At 40.6% G+C, this 17,534-nt stretch overlaps 1 pseudogene; it reads left to right on the top strand.

Moving 5' to 3' along the window:
* The first annotated feature begins 11,036 nt into the window (after positions 1 to 11,036).
* LOC111813301 lies at positions 11,037 to 11,132 on the top strand (annotated as a pseudogene).
* Positions 11,133 to 17,534: the final 6,402 nt, after the last annotated feature.

Raw genomic sequence — 17,534 nt, 5'->3', positions numbered from 1 at the left:
TCTCGATAATTGAGCAAGTTTAGTGAGCATTAGCGTGTCAGCAGGTTTTTAGATACTGTCGGTGCTCCATGTATGCCACCAGTTAGGTTTTCTTCTTTCAAGAATATCATTTGTTTTTTGGGGGTTGTTTTGTTTTGTTCTGTTTTATTTTTTTAATGTATTTGGTTGTTGCAGGGTCTCACTATGCAGCTCGGACTCATAGTGATCCTCCTGTTTACAGCCTCCCCATTGCTGGGATTACAGTAGTGTGCCACCAAGCCAGACTTCAGTGGCTGGCTCAGTGCACCCAGGGGCAGGGCTTCCAAGGTATGTGGTGCTTGGGATGGAGCCACTGTCCCTGCACTTGCCTAAGCTTGCCTAAGCAGGTGCCCTAGTCTGTTGAGCTATATCATCAGCCAACAAGTTTGTTTTGGTAGCCAAGCTGTAAGCAGTGTACCTTGATAAGGCTGGATCTTTGTGAATCTGGATCTTGGTTTTAGTTGTACAGGGCTTTCCTGTTACTGCATTAAACTCCATGTGTTCTGGAATTTGCACTTCTCTGCCTAGACATTGACTCCAAGTTCTCTCTAGTGCGGTGCAGTCTTCAAAGTTTCTGGTCAGCACTCAGCCCTTATAGCAACTGTTCTCTACAAGCCTCTCAGAGATACACCCCCTTTCAATATAGTTTAGGATTAGGCTAAGGATTCACATGGATTACTTATTGAGACTGGGGGAGCCTCTTTCCTTAACTTCACTGCCTTTTCTCTTTCCCCTTGCTCCTAAACCTTGGGCAGGTAGGTTTTGTGAAACATCAGTCTCAGTTTCCTCCCTTTAGCAACTCCTCAGTCCCTATGTGGACTCTGTTCTTGCTCTTGCAATCGGATGATGTTACAGAAAGCAAGCAGCAACTTCACGTGCTGTTCTTCACTCAAGTTTAGAGCTCAGCATTGGTTTCTGCACTTGGTTGCAAATAGTTATTTTGCATACTTTGTCCAGTTCTCACATATACTGATAAAAGTAAGTTCAGAACCAGAAGAGTGTCCCCTCCTTAGCTCACTTATTTGCCTACTGTCTCTCTCTGCTAGGTTAAGAAGCTTGCGATCAACTCTGATAGTCCTTCATGGCTAAAAGATGTGTAACAAGGAGACTGTATTTGAACTCATTTTTTTAATTTTCTCTGTATCTTGTTCATGAAGTTCTGTCTCTCCTACTTAAGAGATGACTGCAAACTCTAGGACATCATTGTCTCTTAGTGTCTATGTCTCTTAATGAGTGCAGGCAAATGCTTTTTGAGGGTAAAACATGACACATTAAGGTTCATGAAGTCTATTCTTCCTGACTTGGGCCTACCAAATCTTGACCCCATATTTCCTCACTTTGGTTTCATTCTAATGCCTCCAAATATCTGCTTTGGGCTTTGTTTTGTGCTTTAACTTAGCTTCCATAGTTCTTGACAAAAAGGTTACTCTGATGTCAGTGACTCTGTTATTGTGAAAATTCCATGCTTTGATATTTATTTCAGCTTCCTCATTCAGGCCAAAAAGTTAAAATAAGCTAAAATCAAATCAAGAAAAGAAATTGTATAACTTGTTTTTCCTAAGTCTTGTTGCACTGCTAATTTTAAATCCTTCTTTATGGAATGTATACCATGTTTCACCTATAATGTAGTTCACTGATGCAAGTAATATAATGCCCTTCAGCCAAATACAGCTCCCCAGGGAGATATTCTTGGTTAATAACTAACACATTAAAAGCCAGTTATATTTTCCAGAATCATAAATTTTAAGCTAATTGAATAGCTGTTGGAAACTGGGTGTTATCCTGGACTGTAGACCTCCCTGCCAATCTTTGGAGCCATGGGACACTTACTGTGGAGCTAAATGGGCCTTGACAACATCATCTAGTGAGACTCTATGTTCTCCTTTTGGTATATCAGCAGCAGGTCCTTGCATGATAGCTCAGGTTATAATTCAGTACAAAAAGTATCTTTTTCTTAGAAAAAGTAACTTAAATCCCAATGTTATAAATTATCCCAGCTACTATCAAAAAAGAGATGTTGGACTGGATTTACATTCAAACCAAATGTGTTTTTCAGTTTAAAGATTAAGACTCACAATGTGGGTCGCTAGTGATGCAAAGGATGTCTGTCTTTGCAAGTAAACTGGAAGAAACTATAAAGTAACATAGCTGGAAAGATGGAAAATACAAAGCAACACCATGCTTGATGGAAGACAGTGGAATCATTATTTGAGAGTAGAAATCAAATTGTACAAGAAAAATATCAAGTATTCTTGCAAAACCTTGTTTGCAAAAAGAAAAGAAAGAAGAAAGTTACTCTAACTTTTCTAGAGTGCCCTTAACTTGCAACAGATTTGTTATCCCTTACGTAAACTTGGGGTAACGGTTTTAAGGGGAGACTACCCCAAAAGTGAAATGCCCTCGTCACACTGTGTCAGAGAGTGCATGAAGTCACATGACTCGCGGCTGCCCCTGATAACGTCGATCACTCAGCCTGGTGTTTTGTCCAACTCGTTTCTCTGTCCAGTTATAGTTTTCTCCTTCTCCGCACGACCCGTTAGAAGCCACAGTCAAAGTGGCAGGGGAAATTAAACTCCCGAAGCAGAGGTGATTGTTTTTAGAACTTGTATTTTAGGGATAGGCGTAAAGAGCAAATAAAAATATAAATCCGAATTCTTTCTCAGTATTTTATAACAACACCAAAATAGTAGGTAGCGTATGTTACTATGGAGCCTGCCATATATAATAAATATATCAATAAATCAAAAAGAAAACACAGCACAATAAATACTTAATCACCATGATTTCAGCCTCAGGAACTGGAAGTTAGCTTGGTACCAGCTGGAAGACACTAGAAGACGCAGATCTGAGTTGGGTGGGCCACTCGCATCTTCAAGGTAAACCCACTACTCAGTTGGAGAATATTAAAATTCTTTCCTTGTCCACTGATTAGGATCACTGGCCCCCAAATTGAAAATTATTTTCCTTTCCAAGAAAATAACAGAAGACTGACCTCTGGGCCAGGGGAAGAAACTATTCCCCACAATGTGTTTCCCGGTAGGACTTTTCTTCTGCTTCAAATGCTACAGAGAAGGAAATGTCCTCCACCTTGCAAGGATGCCTACTCCCCCAAGTGTACACAGCTCCGTGTTCTGCTGCTGCCTACACCTCTGCTTTCACTGCCATGTTTTGCTCACTATATCTGTGCCTCAGTTACTCTTCTCTCCTTGCTGGGACAAATACCTGACACCCAAAATGAAGGAAGGAAAAGTTTATTTAGCTCACAGTTCATGGAGGTTTCAGTCCATACTCAGCTGGGTCCAAGTCAGAGTGGCACAAGGAAGACAGCAACCTTTCATGGCAGCAGCAAAGAGCAAGAGCAAATGGGAAGAGTAGCGGCAACAATTGCTACAGCGAGCAAGTCTGTCTCCCTTAAATTGCATTCAGGCTATCCTCCCCAGGAGGGTAGCCATAATCCCAGAAGCACCCACATCCAAAATCCAGGGGACCATGAGTCAATCACAAACTCTAGAAGTCCACCCCATACCTGCATGAGACTTTGGGGGAACAACTAGAAACAAACTGTAAGAATATGTATGTCTTTATCTTCAGGACGAGGCAACACTGGGTGAAGTAGATACGCAAAGGAGGGAGTGAGGTTGGCCTCTCCAGCAGCTGTTTTGGGGCCTGAAGCTGTTCTTTATAAAGCTACTGAGCTGTCAATCCAAAGTGGAAGGCTAACTAAGTCCTAAAATGTACAATGACATTGTGAAATGGGAAGAAGCTGTTCAAAGGAGCAAAGGAACAAGGATGAGTGGAAGGGGAAAGGACAGTGTGAAAACGGGAAACGATGCAAGTCAGTTATGCTGTTAGTGTCTCTTGTTCACTAAGAGGGAAGTTCTGTGCTAATACCAACTGGAGAAATTTTTATGCCCATATCTTGTACCCTAAGCATCTACTTTAAAGATAACATGTAATGTATGAACTACTGGTATGCGCCTATGATTTTGTTTTGAATTTTCATTTTAACTTTTTTTCTATAAAATAAAGAATAAGGGGCCAGGGAGATGGCTCAGTAGAATAAGTGCTTCCCTGGCAAGCACAAGGGCCTGAGTTCAATCCCTGGTTCCACAAAAAATAAATAAATAAAAATAAATAAAATAAAAAATAAAAGCTATCTTGCACTAACTTCAAGTACACTTAATCATAATACCTAGCTTAGAGCACCAGCTGTGGTGATAGCTGTATAATTAATGTTGTGAAACACATTCAGAGCTAGCTGGATATCTCTGTTCACCCCCTCCTCAATATTTCATTCAGCGTAAATATGCTGTAGTTCTAAGAAATCAGTAAACTTGATGGTGCCTATTTATTTGTCAGGTGTTCAAAGTAGTGTTTAGAAAGTCTGCTTCGTGCAGTGACTTGTTATAGGCTTGTAGAAACCAGAGTGTTATAGTAAGTACTAAGAGCCCTCATCAGGCTTATGTTCTACAAGAAGGAGATATTTGCATAAATCAGTGGACAGAGTGAGAAACTGTATGAATGGGAGAGAGTATTACAGGAAGAAAGATCACTTCCCATTAAGGCAACTAACTCACAGAAAGCCTCCTCCGACCTCTGGGCCCAGACTGCAGCACAAATATTTTTTCTCAATTATAACCAGTTTTCAGAAACTCAGATGTACTGGTTCATGAAGCCCATCACCATAAATGATAGCAGACCATACTAGAAACCAACTACTTACACAACATCTATGGGCCTGCCCTGCCCTGCCCTGGGCCCATCCTTCACCATGCTTGCCACTGTCACTGATAGCCTGCCATCCTGCTTTCTCAAGGGGAGTCAGCTGAACAGCATACAAGATGAGCTGCTAATTTTGTTTGTTTATAGGTTCATCGTCTGACTTGGTGATTGATTCTCACTGCAGATCTTCAATAGAAATTAAGTCCCTGGCTCCAACTATACGTGTGAATCTTAATTAAGTTCTCATCCCACTTCCTGCATGTCTAATGACAGCACTGCCCTTGTGTCCTCTACCCTGTTCATCAGCATGGAATGTGTGCCTGTCCTCTTCCCCTGACTTGGCGTCCAGAGTCTATCCCTGTGAGGACAGCTTGATTTTTCTGTGCCCACCCCACCCCAGCCTACATCAAGGGTCACAATGTGCATCCTCAGTGCCTGGAGCAATGCTACCAGGATGACACATAAACAGCAATTACATAAATGAATGTATGGAGAACTGAATGAAAAACTAAGAACATAGTTGTGCACTTTTCTGCTTACAGAGAATCTCCCCTTACTCAACAGCTATGAATTATTCCAGACTGACTTGCAGAATCATGTGCTAGGTGGGGAATTTCCCATGATGCCTTGCACCTGTGGGTCCCCCCCCTTTCTCCTTCCCCCTTAGCACAAGGAGGTGGAAGTTGAAGGGTCTCTGGAGCATGGAGACTCATGTCAGTTGGTTCTGGAGCCAAGCTCCTTCCTTGTGTCTTGTAAAATCCCAATCAACACACATTACAAAGAGCTTCAGTTGTGTAAGATGCAATGTAAAACTATGTTCATTGACACCTTACTAGAACACGTGTGTGCAAGCACACACTCAGCATCTTTCACACACAATTAGAACTTGAAGAAGCCCTAGGGCCTTTCCTACTCCTCTTACATTATTAGTAGAAATCACTTGTTTGTTGTGGTACTGAAAATTGAACCCAGAGCTGTCACACTAAGCTACACCACCAGCCCTTTTTTGTGGTTTGTATTTTTGAGATAGGGTCTTATTAAGTGGCTAAGTTCCTCAGGCTGGCCTTGAATTTGTGACTCTCCTGCCCCAGTCCCTCAGAGTGCTGGGGTTGTACTGGATGCTCCATTTTTAAGGGGTAGTCTGTCAATATAACCAAAATTTTAGAAGGATATTCCTGTCATTTTATGATTTTGTATCCAAGAATTTATTCTTTGTAAATAATTGCGTAATAAGACATAGAAAAACATTCGTTGCAGTATTATTTATCATAGTAAATGAAACTCCTATAATCAGTTTAATTATTCATTATTAAAGAAAGATTACATAAATTATTCCCTCAGCTATTAAAAGTAATGAAAATGGCCTTTACATACTACTTTAGAGAGATACATCAAGTGTCCCCTTTGGGTCTCAAAAAAATGAATATATACATGTTTGCGCACATTGTTTGTACACAGCAAATCTCTAGAAAGACACATAAAAAATTAACAACAGCAGCTAACTGAGGAAATAAAACCAGCAGCAGAAAAGGTAAATTTTCCATCAGATTTTACTTTTCTCCATTTTTTTCATTTTTTAAATGAGCGTGTGTTATTTTTAAAATGTAAATGGCTGGTAACAAAACTGCTGTCTCAAATAATGCATGAGTTAGTTTTATAATTTTTAAGTAGAGAAGGCTTTTCTCCAGCAACACATGAACACAGAAACCATAAGTAAAAACACCAAGAGATTTTCCCTGTGAATTTATTTTAAGTGTTAATACCTGCATTGCCTAGTGCTGAATGAGGGGCCTTTAACTTGCACCAGGTGCATGAGGCATAGAAGAAAAAATTGTAAGTTAAATTATATCAAGGCTCAAATAGTTCTTGGTGGAAGACCCAGTTAAGAGAATAAAAATATAAGCTACTAACATAGGAAAATACGTGCAAATTATTCATTGAATATCTTGCACCTAGAATATTCTAGTTTTTAAAACCCAGTTTTAATCAAAAATGCAATAAAACCAATGAGAAAGTGAACTACAATCACGAGCTAATGTTTCACTGAATAGGTTGCACAGAGGGCTAAGTGAATGACAAGACGCTCAACATCATGAATCAGTTAAAATCACAATCAATGTCAGTACAAACCTCTGAGAATGGCTAGCATTTAAAAATAGTGGCAATAAAACTGGGCATGGTGGTGCACACCTGTAATCCCAGCTCTTGGGAGGCTGTAAACAGGCAGATCACTACAGTCTGATCTAGTAGTGAGACCCTGAACCCCCTGTGGACCCTTCCCTAAAAATACAAAAAAACACAAAAACAAATAGTGGCAATATCAAAGTCAGTGAGGATGAAGAGAAACTGAATCATTCCTACACAACGAGTAGGAAAGGCAGACGGAACTGCCACTCTGGAAGAAGGTGAACTGTCTTTTATAAAAAGAAAACAAAATATGCAACTATAGTACAACCTAACAATTGTACTTCTAAGGACTCATTGTAAAGAAATGACAGGTATGATCACAGAAAAACCAGAACTCAGTATTCATAGCGGTCTTGCTAATAGCGGCCCAAAGCTAGAAACATTCTTAAAAAGGCAAAAGGTAAAACAAACTGCAATGGAAGACAGTGCTAAATAAATAAATGGAATGCATCTGTGATTGCATGCCACAACCTGGATTAAAAAAGTATTGTTCCAAAAGATTACTGCCATCTGATCCCAATTATATAGTATTGTTGAAAGAAAATAATTATAGTGATGGAGGACATCTCAGGGGTAAAAGAAGAGGGTTGGTGTGAGTATAAAAGGCCTGTGTGAGGGAGCCCCCTGTATTTTGAATGTTGGGTGGCTAGGTGAATCCACACATGATAAAAATTACATTGGATTATGCATGCATGTGCACACACACACACACACACACACAGATGCACATGCACACCCCCCAGAATACATGTGCTGAGACCTGCATGGGTTCTGAGGGTTATCCTGAGGTCACTCCCTTGTTTTGATGCTGTACTGCAGTTTTGCAAGACATTACCTTTGGAACCAAATGAAAAGTATTATAAAGTAATGGAGAAGGAACGAGAAAGCCAAAAATGTATTGGGACACTCAAGTAAAGGAAAACAAGAGGAACTGAACAAGTAGAATCCAAGACACATTAAAAGTTATGGAGACAAGTGATTAAAAAGTATGAAAATGTACAGGGAAAAAAATGAAGTACAACAAAATGAACCTATGGTGGGAAAATTTAGCATGTTAATGTCATTTTTTGAGCCTCATAGACTGAGCCTGGTAGACTACATATCCTACATACATCTACATACATTGCCTGGAATAGTTTCTAAAATGTATCATTTTAAGAAATCTTTTTTCTTTGTAGTACTGGGGGTTGAACTCAGGGCCTCCTGCATGCTAGGCAAGCACTCTACCACTGAGCTACCTCCTCAACCTCAGGAGGTATCATTGTCTCTGCAGAATGCATAATGAGCACCTTTGCAGAATTCCAAAACAGTAACTAGAGAGGTGAAATGAGAATTCAAGGCCAGTCTGACTTACCTGGCAAGGGCAGGGTCCTGAGTTCAATCCCCAGTACTGGGAGAAAAAAAAAAAAATATATATATATATATATATATATATTTATATATATGTATATATATATATATATGAATGGAAAAAGAAGTTACATTTTATTATAAAATGTAAGTAAATTAGACAAACAGTGCCATTTATCAATGATACAATGTTACAATGAATATTTAAGCAACAAAATTAATAACTAAACTCTAATAATAATTGCTCTAAGTACAAGAAGCTAACTATACAATATGGTAGCAAGAAATTTAAGTTCCCCTTTCACTATGCCATAAGTCAGCGAACTTTTTCTGGAACTGACACTACCACATGTATTTTAGGCTTTCCAGACTACGTAGTTTCTGTCACGCCTGTGCAACTCTGCCAGGGACACTACATAAATGAAATCGCGTGGCCATGAACAAATGAAACTTTATTTACCAAAACAGATTTGAGATGTGTTTGAATACTGTTTGTAGTTAGTCAGTTTCTGTGGTAGGTCACAACAGACTCACTAAATACGTGCGGAGATCTAAACAACAGAGTAGCATTTATCTAATTGATATAAATTGGCAACAATTTCATGGAAACAGAGAATTCGCTTTCAGGTTTTGTGAAATGTACACAAAAGTTGACAATATATGAGTAATAACTAACCTGTGTTAACTGGTTCTGGGGTGTCTAGCTCTAAGCGGTTCCCATGCATCAGCTCATTTCACCCTCACAATCATCTCATGAAGTGGGTGCAGTTATTTCTGTGCATAAATTTACAGTTCAAAAGCCCTGTGATAGGTTAACAAATACTGGTTCTGCCTTGAGTTCTGTTGCTCGCTCCTCACAGCTTTGCCAATCCAGTCCTCAGCATGCAGGAGGCCTCCTACCTCTATGCCTTCGCCTTTCCTCCTCACTCTGCTAAGCACATCCTTGGCCTGTATTTCGAACTTCACGCTTTACCCCTTACCCGAGGTCCCACTCAAATGATGTCTTTTCTGTGAAATTTTTTTCTTTCTCAAACCACAGTAACATCTGTCTTCCTTCTCTGTACTCAGTGGATTTTATTTTCTGTTTGCATCTTGTTATATTTAATGGGTTCTGGCCCTAGTGTGAATTGCTGAATTATTATGGTGATCAACTAACATGACTGACGCTCTTAAAACAATAAAGACACAGAGAGGATTGAAGGCAGACGGGGGTGGGGGGTGGGGGGGGCGTTCCTCTGACCTGAGACAAAAAAGCTGAGACTTTTATGGACTGCTGCTGTGGGTGGAGTTCTCAACTACATGTAAGAAGCTGATTCGAGTTTTATCCGTGTGTGCAGGAAAGGTGGGAGGAACTGTATCCAGGACTGGGTTGGGGAAGAAGGGGGAAGTGGTCATTGGGCATAAAATTATTTTTAATGGCTTATTAGTATACATTGGTGGTGTATGATGACTCTATCCGAAATGTGGGTCCCTGGCGCACACACATGTTGCACCTTGCTTCATTCTACTTTTGCTTTCCTTTTCTCCCTCCACCTACCACATTCCTACAACCCTGCCTGTCTCCTACTCCACCCCCTGCTTCCTACCATCTTTTTCTTTTTTTTTTTCCAGAACCGGGAAAGAATAAGTGCCAGGGAAGTGCTTATTCTACTGAGCCATCTCCCCAGCCCCTCATCTTTTATTTTACTATTTAAATTATTTATACTTTGCATTGCTTATGGAAGGCGGGACATGCGCTCTTCATCCTTCTGTGTCAGACTTACTTCACTAGCATTCTGGCCGCAAGCACCTATTTTTCCTCAGACCACTTCTGAGATTTAGCTCTTACAGGTTGTGCTGCAATACCATGGGAGTGCATCTGTTTTGGTGATAGGATGTCTTTCACTCGCCCAGGAAGATATCCAGGAAACATATAGCTGGAAGAAATGGGATTTCTATTTTGACCTTCTTGAGGAAGAGCCATACTGATTTCCACAGTGGTTGTACTAACTTACATTTCTACCAACAATGTAGAAGAGTTGATTGTCCTGCAACCCTGCCAGGAGTTGTAGCTCTGTGAGTTCTTAGCCATAGCCATTCTTCCTGGGATAAGATGGAATCTTGGTGGTGTTTGGATTTCAAGAGCAGAGCTTTAAAAGTCCATATCGCATGACTATTCTGCCTTAAAAGAGTTGTCAAAAGTTATAATTAAAAATGAAAGATAAGTAATAGGTAAAATTTTATCTGATATATTTGTGAACTGAAAATGCTGGAGAAATTTCAAAAATGGTAGCATTGTCTTCATCTTATTTATCAACATTAGCTGATTTGAAACTCTCAATAGAATGGAGAGTTGTGTGGGAAGACATGTACTATCAAAGTTGAAAATATCAACTTTGCAGTGACTTCACAATAATGCAATAAATGACTCTCAAAACATTGATCAAAATACTTTGAAGGGAGATTCTTTTAATTTATACAAGCAAATATAAAAATAGTGATATCTAAGAGAGTACTGAGGTTATACAACAAAATGAAAAGTCCTCTATTTTAATAATGTATTATAGGTGTAACTGGGACAAAATCAACACATAGATGCCTATGCACACACACTCATACACACAAGTTCATAAAGGCACTTGTCTTTACTTTTGATACAAATATAAATGTAACTTCTCTGGAAAGCATAAATTTAAATATTTATAAATTCCGTTGGAAGAATTTGCCCTACGATGATAATATTCTGCATATGAATAATTATTTGTTTAAGAATATTCAGTGCTTCCTTTGGCAGCCTAAATTTAGAGTGATATAGAGAAGATTAGCGGGCCCCTAGCAAGAATAAGATGTAAATTTGCAAAACATTCCATATTTTTATGGAGAGAGGATGGCTAATGGGTACAGAGGTCCAATTAGAGAGGACAAACATTGTAAAGATCAGTAGGGTGACAACTGTTCACAAAAATTAATTGTATATTTCAAACTAGTTAGAAGAGAGAGTATTGGATGACCCCACATATAGAAATGAGTGTCTGGAGTCCTGGCTCTGCCGACTACCGTGAGCACGACGCTTCGCTTTGTGCCATGTATTTGCATATCACACTGTATCCCATGAAGATGTACAATTTTCATGGCTTAATCAAAATAATCTTTAAAAGAGAAGAAGAATATCCACAGTGCCCTTCTGAGCAACAAAATATGAAAAAGAACCAGCAACATTCTAATTTTACTGTGGGGATTTCTTTTTCAGTCACCTCAAAGTCTTTGATGTACTTCAGTCAAGAAATAGAATCTACTCCTCCTCTTGAATCCGGGTGTGCTTGTGGGAGAGGATGTCTGGCACGCACGCACACACACACACACACACACACACACACACACATGCTCATGCACCAGCATGCACACACCATGGAAGAGAAACCGTGATTTCTGAGGCATCAAGAAAACCCAAGTACCCACGTAGCTTCCACCTGTTGCTCGAGGGCACTGAACTGTCAGCTAAGATTTTTGAGAGCCAAAGCCAACCGTTATCCAGAGACAGCATCTAGTGTAGCATTGCCTCCCCACAGCCTTCCTCCTCAAGATGCTGCAGGCAGAAGTGAAGCCATCTTCTCAAGGGACCTCCAGGCCAGCCACTGGTGTCACCTCTACCTCCCCAATCACTGAACAGAGCAGCCATTGCCCTGTGCCTGACCTTAGGACTCCTGGCATCAGTGAACATCTACAAAGTGGCTGGTGTTGTACACTGTTGAGATCAGGGCAACGCGTGAGTGTTAGTATTTGTTAGTTAGAATTTGTTAATTAAACAGTAACAAGCTCCTATGGTGCCATCAAAAATGATGGTGTATTTATAATGCTGTCATTAAAAGATGTGTACACGCAGGGGTGAGGAGAAGAGGTGGAGTTACGTCTGGAAGGACCATCACCAAAAGAGATGATAGCTGCCTTTGTAGAGGAGGACGACCTGTGGTCGGTACTCTTCTCTTTACCTTGTCTCATTGGGCTATAGAATTGTCCAATTCTTTTCCCACCTGTGTTGCTCTCCTGGTGCTATGAGTGCTGATTGATAAATACCTCAAAAGTCATCTTTTCCTGGAAAACTGCACTTGGCCAAGTGGAATCCTCGCTGCCAGAGAACCTGTTCACATCCCAGATCTCAGCCAATGATTGCTTCAAGGGACACCCAGCTCAGGGATGGAAGTTATACTCCAGGACATCCTTGGGTCACTACAGGTAAGACCACATCCTTACTCATTCCCTCCCCCGCCATTTCTTCTAATACCCTCAGTCCTTTTCTACTCAGGGCGTAACCCTTCCCTCTGAGGGCAAGCTTCTGCAGAGCTCATTCTAAGACGAGTATGTTATTTTTATGACCAACTAGTTACAAGAAAGCAAAAATAATCAAAATATTTCAACTAATTACAATGAAGAGGTTAAGACAAAATAAAGACAATATGTACTTATTAGAAACTTTAGCAATAAGATTATCAAATATCCAGCCACAGTTACATGAAATTTCCCATGACTCTCAAAAGGTGACCAAGATGTCATTTACCGTGGTATTCCTTGGTTCACAGTGTCAGTGAGAGAACTGGTTATTTCGATTTTTAAAATCTCCACTTATGTTACACTTCCTTCTCCTCCTTGGAAACAATGCTGTCTTCACCTCATGGAAGTTTTTAGCTTTCCTTCTCACCCTATCTACCTCTCTACCAGAGAACTACTTTGTGCTTGGCACAGCTCAAGCAATCAATCCCTGTCCAGGGCAGAAGATAACAGACTCACCAATTTATAGAGGAGCAGCCAGAAAAAGCGTTCCCTTCCGGACACAGCACTCCTGGGACATCTGAGTACCTAAGGGATTCACTGGGGTCGGCCTCCCGCGGGCTCCGCCCCTTCCTGCGGCCGGCCCACTGAGCACAGCATATGGGTACTTGGCCTGAAACTTCTGAGAGTCCCGCAGGTGTTTCCTGGGAATGGACCGGAAGCAACTGGTACCCAAAGCTGAGTGAAGGCATCATCACACAGGAGAAGGAGCGGGATCCTCCTCCCCATCCCAGCTCCTGAGGTGCTCGGGCTCCCTTCCGTGCTCGCATCCTTCACATTTTCTTTGAGGAAGGGTAGGGCTGGATTGGATTATAATGGAATCACTCTGAAAGTTAATGTGAAAGAAAGATAAAGCTTTCTTCCCTTATGATGATTTTTTTTTAAAAAAAGAAAATGTAAGTATAAATGATGGTGAAATCATCAGTAGTCCTTTAAAACAAACAAATATATATATATATATATATATATATATATATATATATTGATATGACAATGTGTATACAGAAACCTTGTCTGTATTTATCAATTTTATTAGTGCATGTTGGTAACATAGAATAGTGAGGCTCACTTGTGGCACTTGGTCATCACCCCACCTCCTCTTTCTTCCTTTTTCCTAACCCCTTCTTCCTTTTCTAACAATGTGTCTTCTAGCTCCCAATCATCTTTCTTTTGTGTATTTAATTAATTAAATTACTTAGGTTTCTCATATGAAGTAAATCTTATGATCCTTAATTTTCTTGTTTTGTTTTTTGAGACAGGATCTCACTACGTGGCTCAGGCTGGTCTTGAGCGCCCTATGTAGCTAGATTGGCCTCAACCTTGCAGAGATCCTCCTGCCTCAGCTTCCCAAGTGCTTGGATTACAGGCATGCGCCACGGTTCTGTTCTTTATAGCTGAATGATATTCCATCATGTGCATATGCCCCATTTTCTTTATGAATTCATCAGTAGATGGGCACCTAGGCTGCTTCCACAGCCTAGCTATTGCTTACTACACTTCTATAACCATGGGCAGCATGTGTCACTGCAGTATGGAGTCTTAAGTTGTTTTAAGAATATACACAAGAGAGGTGTAGCTGAATCAAATGATATTTCTATTTTCGTTTTAAAGGCATATCACCATGATTTCCATAGTGGCTGTACTGCTTTGCGTTCCCATCCACAGTGTAAGGTCAACCCTCCCCCAAGCACCACCCCCACATCTACCCCAGCAATCATTTTTGTTTGTGTTTCTCACAGCTATTCTGACTGAAACAAGATGGAATCTCAAAGTAATCTAGATTTGCATTTCCCAGGCGGTTAAATGCGTTGAGCACTGCCGCATGTTTATGGGCCATTTGTGCATCTTTTGAGAGGCATCTCCTCAGCCCATCTTGCTAGAGCCTCTTGTGCACTCGTGTGTGCCTTTCTCCACTCTGTGCGGTTAGTGCCATCACGTCAGAAGCATAAAATGTGCCACGTGGGAGTATTTACACCAGGGAAATCCAGAACACTGAAAGCCAGGGCACTGTTTAGACCCAGCGATGGTTGTGAAGCATGTGCAAGCACCCCGGGTTCTACTTGAAAGCAACCCCACCAAGGCCTCAGGACTGTCCCCCAGGCTGCTGGCTCCCACCCTCCCTGCAGTCGCCTCTGCTGCAGTGCTTCTCCCCTCCCTTACTTCAGCAACAGTTGTCTTAAGGCCTAAATCAGGCCATAATGTTCATGTGATGTGATTACTGTCATGCGAGAACAAGAGCCGCTGGCAGCTGAGCAGCCTGATGGGACACCTAAAAGGAGGCTCTGAGTGGCTCTTAGCTCCTGCTCTTTGGGAGGCGCTCACTTTTCCAGCGAGACCTTCTTGTTCAATAGAGGCAGAGAAATGATCCAGTGAACAGATAATGTCAAGTATGGAGGAAAGAATCCACGGTTCCACTATATTTTGATGGAGAGGCACACAGAAATTAGGTACAAGTCTCTGATTCAAGCTTTGCCTGACAATCTTTTCAGGAAATTTATGACGCCTGAATCTGGTACCATAAGAAGAATACAAAAAGGTAATGGTTTGTCTTATAAGTAGCAGACAAAGTGTAAATTTGTAATTAGACAGATTGGGGGAGAGGAAGAGAAAGTGTAAGTGTTTGGAAAGAAGTATTGTGTGTTTACTGGCTGCACTCTAAAAATATTTGAAATTAACACTAATGGAATTGAGCTAGTTTTTGACCAGCTTACTTTCCTTATAGTAGGAAAAATTGTGGTTCCTATAGTTAAGCACCGATTTGAATCTGATTTCTTTTTTCTTTTTTGGCGGAACCAGGGACTGAACTCAGATCCTTGCGTTTGCCAGTCGAGCGCTTATCTTACTGAGCCATCTCCCCAGCTCCTTTAAGCACCGATTTGAATGTATGCTCTTGTTTATACATATCTCTCCTTGCTTAGTAAATTTCGAATGCTACACAAACAAGTGGATGCTAAATTTTCTAGCAAAATCTGTAATAGAGAAGAAATAAGCCCTGAACAATTTAAATGATGAATTTTCATCATTTTGGCCATGAAACCCTTTGTATAATTGCTATTGCAGTGTTATTGGGGTAATTGTCAACTTGATTCCTTAAAATCTAATACTGAAGTAGTAGAAGGATACAAATCTCATTGTCTTTAAGCTCTGGGTAGGAAGAAAGACTAATATTCTTTCCTATACTCCAAGCTCTTTCTGAACTTGATTCTTTAAAAACACGGAGGAAAAGAATGCTTCCTCTAAAAGCTGTGACAGATCTTGGCATAGTGGTGTATGCCTGTAATCCCAGCACTCAGGAGGCTGAGACAGGAGGATCGTTGAGAGTTCAAGGCCAGCCTGAACTGTGCTGGGAAACCCTGTCTCAAAAAGACAAAAATAATAAAATTTAAGAGCTTGAAAGCAATATAAATATTATTAAAATGTTTTAAAGAAAAGAAACAAACTTAGTGGCTTCTGCTATAATGTTAACCCTAAGGTCTTTCTACTCACATTTTTTTCAAGTGTGTTATGGTTTGTGTCTAGTTGTCCCCCAAAGCCTGACACAGTCATTGGGGCAGCTTCTAGCACTTGTGACTAGTTCATAATCCAATGAGGAGATTATGGGGGTGTGAGTGCTTACACCCATACTGGGGTGGGCAATCTGTAGTACCATGTGAGGAGGGGACACAGGCTTGCTAGTTTCCACAGCTACTGCCCCTCCCTTTATTCTTTGCTGTTTTCTGCTGCCATGAACAGATGCCCACTTCCATATTCTACTCTGCCTTGGAGCAAGTTGAATATGAACTGAAACCTCCACTAACTGCGAGTTAAATGAGTCTTCCCTTCCCTAACTTTGAGTGCCAGGTATTTTGTCCCAGCAGCAAGAGAAAACTAACTGAGACAAAGTGGATGTCCAAAACCTTCCCATGCCAAAGTAAATGCCTATAAGACCAGGGAAGAAAAAGATAAAGAATCTATGATATAGATCAATTGAATTTTAAAGAGAAGAGTCTCTGCACTTTGCTACATTTCTATACTTACATGTTCATGACTGGTGTGGTCAAGTGACTCTGGCCAAAGGAATGCCAGTCTCCTAGGGTCCTCAAGGGAATGAAGTTGCATCATTTCTTCAAATTCTTATCCAATATCTAGGACACTGATTTGCTATTCCAGCAAAAGTGATCTGTACGGTTACCATCTCCTGAGTGCCAGTGAGAATTGAAACACATTCTTGACTCTTATAACTGTAGAACACTATCTTTTCTAGTTCACAAGATATTTTTGTGTGAGTAGGAATACACCAAGGATTTACATGCTTTATCAGGAAAATATTACTGTTACTTTGTAAGGAGAAAATAGATCTCAAATTAAATGATTTGGCCTCATACAGAGCCATGCACAGTACTTATCTGTGTTGACCATTGATTCTACTAAATGGGCCTTGACAGCATATTGCATTATACCCCAGGAGGCAAAATGTCCCCTAGAGATGTAGGTTGTCCACAGAGAATTCATGATCCTAGAATTCTAAAATTCAGACTCCAACATTTAGCTAGCCAGAGCTGGAAGTACCCTAAATTACTGGCTTGCCTGAATATTTACTCCTTAACTAACCTGAAAACCTATAGTATATTGTTTAGAAAGAATTGCCTCATCTAACTGAAGCTGCTTCTGTCTTATATGCCACCATGAGAAAACTTCTACATGTTTTACCAGTACCCAGGGTTTTTATTTAGGGTTTTGGTTCCCTCAGGTACACACTCATTGAGCCTACCAAATGTGAAAAGCAAGGATGAGGAAGGAGATCTAACTCAGCTTGATGTTTGAGTCAGAGAGATAAAGCGTAGCTGGGTCAGCCTAGAAATTAGAACACATCATACTCTCGTCAGCTCTCATTGTCCTCAGTGGACAAGCCCCAGGGCAGCACACAGGAAAAATGTACAATTAGCACATTTGCATCTAGGAGTAGGTACATG

The sequence above is a fragment of the Octodon degus genome, unplaced genomic scaffold, assembly GCF_000260255.1.
Source record: "Octodon degus isolate 3935 unplaced genomic scaffold, OctDeg1.0 scaffold00179, whole genome shotgun sequence".
Lineage (NCBI taxonomy): Eukaryota > Metazoa > Chordata > Mammalia > Rodentia > Octodontidae > Octodon > Octodon degus.
The sequence above is the reverse complement of the archived record's forward strand: the minus strand, read 5'-3'. Positions and strand labels throughout refer to the sequence as shown.